Source organism: Muntiacus reevesi, chromosome 7, assembly GCF_963930625.1.
Source record: "Muntiacus reevesi chromosome 7, mMunRee1.1, whole genome shotgun sequence".
NCBI classification, from domain to species: Eukaryota; Metazoa; Chordata; class Mammalia; order Artiodactyla; family Cervidae; genus Muntiacus; species Muntiacus reevesi.
Genome location: NC_089255.1, coordinates 62,034,134 through 62,036,506, shown reverse-complemented (window position 1 = coordinate 62,036,506; position 2,373 = coordinate 62,034,134). Strand labels below are relative to the sequence as shown.

At 36.8% G+C, this 2,373-nt stretch overlaps 1 pseudogene; it reads right to left on the bottom strand.

Moving 5' to 3' along the window:
• Positions 1-387: 387 nt before the first annotated feature.
• On the bottom strand, positions 388-919 carry LOC136172374 (ADP-ribosylation factor-like protein 1 pseudogene; annotated as a pseudogene).
• Between the last annotated feature and the right edge of the window lie 1,454 nt (positions 920-2,373).

The following is a 2,373-nucleotide window of genomic DNA, read 5'->3' as shown; positions in this document are numbered from 1 at the left end:
ATAGCTTATACTTTTCTTGTATGACTGCTGTGACTAGGACTTCTAGTACTATATTGAATAGACATGGTGAGAGTGGGCATCATTGTCTTGTTCCAAATTTTAGGGGGGAAGCATTCAGCTAAAAAGCTGAATTTCACCATTATTATGTAGGCTGTGAATTTGTCATAAACAGCTTTTATTTTGTTGAGCTCTGTTTCCTCTATACTCACTTTGGTAACAGTTTTTTAAAAACTTATTTTTAGCATTTATTACAAATGTTGCAGTCAGTTTGGTATATGCCAACAATCATGCAGTTTTAACAGTTAGGAGTATGAAAAACACTTAACGATTTCCAAAGGGGTATATATGTGATATGGTCTTCATTTCAGAGAATCGTAAGTGACTGAATTACTGTCTGCTCTTTAGTGTTTCACCTCATCATTACATTGTCTCATCAAAGCAAGTGCCTTTGGTTACTGAAGTTTTGAATATTTGGTATTTTCAGTCCTTCAAGACAAGTAGCTCAAGTGAATTTTCCATCTCTGAGGGAGCCACGTCCTGTTCCATTGTCCTGCTTATTTGTAAACCCCCTAAAATGGCTCTTCTCAGCTTTTCTTCCTCCAACTTGGCAACTAACTCTGACTTCGAAATACCAATTTGGTCTTGGTCACCACAATTTATTACATAAATGACTGCATCCATGTTTGAATAATAACATCAGTTGTCTGCCCTCCCAAATCCCAGACTTAGAATTTAAGGTTTTTGTATGTTACCATCTCAATATTAAATCCAGTGGTAGGAATAGTAACAATGACTTCAAAAACAAAACTTCAAAGTACAAGATTGTGGTTTTTCCTGCTCCATTTAATTCCAAAATTAAACTTCTCATTTCCTAGGTTCCAAACAAACTGGAAAAAATGCTTGAGAAAACGTCACCCATGATGAACCGCCTGTCCACCCTCATCAACCAAAGCCAGTTCGGCTCCCGGGCAGTTTTCTTGAAAACTTGCTTAGCCTGAAACTTCTGCATTGCATTCCTGGCAGTGATTGGAGCAAGGGACCGTGGCGACTGCACACCAGGAAAATGGTAAGAGTTTAATTTTATCAAATGCTTTTTCTGCATCTATTGAGATTATTATGTGTTTTTTGGTTTTTGTTGATGTGACATATCACATTGTTTGATTTGCGTATGTTAAACCATCCATGTGATCCTGGGATGACTCCAGCTTGGTTGTGGTGTATGATTTATGTGTTGCTGAATTCAGCCTGATAATATTTTGCTGAGAATTTTTGTACCTGTATTCGTCCAAGATATTGGCCTGTAATTTTCTGATAGTGTCTTTGTCTGGTTTTGGTATCAGAGCGATGGTGGCTTCATATTGATAGAATGCCTTTGGGAGTGTTCCCTCCTCTTGTATCTTTTGAGAGAGTTTAAGAAGGAGTTGTACAAGTTCTTCTTTGTGTGTAAGGTAGAATTCCCCAGCAGAGCCATGTGGTCCTGGACTATTGTTTGCAGGGAGGTTTTTGTTTTTTTTTTAATATAGATTTATTACAGAATTTTTATTACAGATTCTACTTATTGGTCTGTTCAAATTGTCTCTCTTCTTAATTGAGTTTTGGTGGGCTGTGTTTCTAGAAAGTTGCCCAAAGCTGCCCATTTCTTTTAGATTGCCCAATTTGTTGGCAATGATAATACTCGTAGATGGCCTTCTTATTTTTTTCCTGCAGTATCTGCTGTTATTTTCCTCTTTTTTCCCCCTTATTTTGTTTATTTAAGTTCTCTCTCTTTTCTTGGTAATCTGGGCCAGAGGTTTGTCAATTTTGTTTACCTTTTCAAAGAATCAACTTTAAGTTTTATTGATTTTTTTTCTATTTTTTAATCTCTATTTTATTTTCCCTTTCATCTTCATTATATCTTTTGGATAACTTTAGGTTTCGTTTGTTCTTCTTTTTCTAATACTTCCATTGGAGGGTTTTATATTCAAGTATTTTTAGACTATGATACACTCTCAAAATGTTAAAGATCAAAATACTCAGAGGTGATAAAAAATTTGATCTTAAATGATGGAAAATTTCCAGCATTATCTTGCATCCAGTTAATACACAGGGGGAAAAAGGGACTTCCCTAATGGTTTAGGGATAAAAAACCTGCCTGTCAATGCAGGAGACTCGGGTTTGATCACTGAGTCGAGAAGATCCCCTGGAGAAGGAAGTGGCAACCCACTCCAGTATTCTTGCCTGGGAAATCCCATGGACAGAGGAGCCTGGCTGGCTGCAGTCTATGGGATCGCGAAAGTCAGACACAACTTAGCAACTAACAACAACAACAAAAGACCATTGTATATGTCAATAATACCAAACAGAAAAGCGACTTGGATATTAAGAAGTACTGTA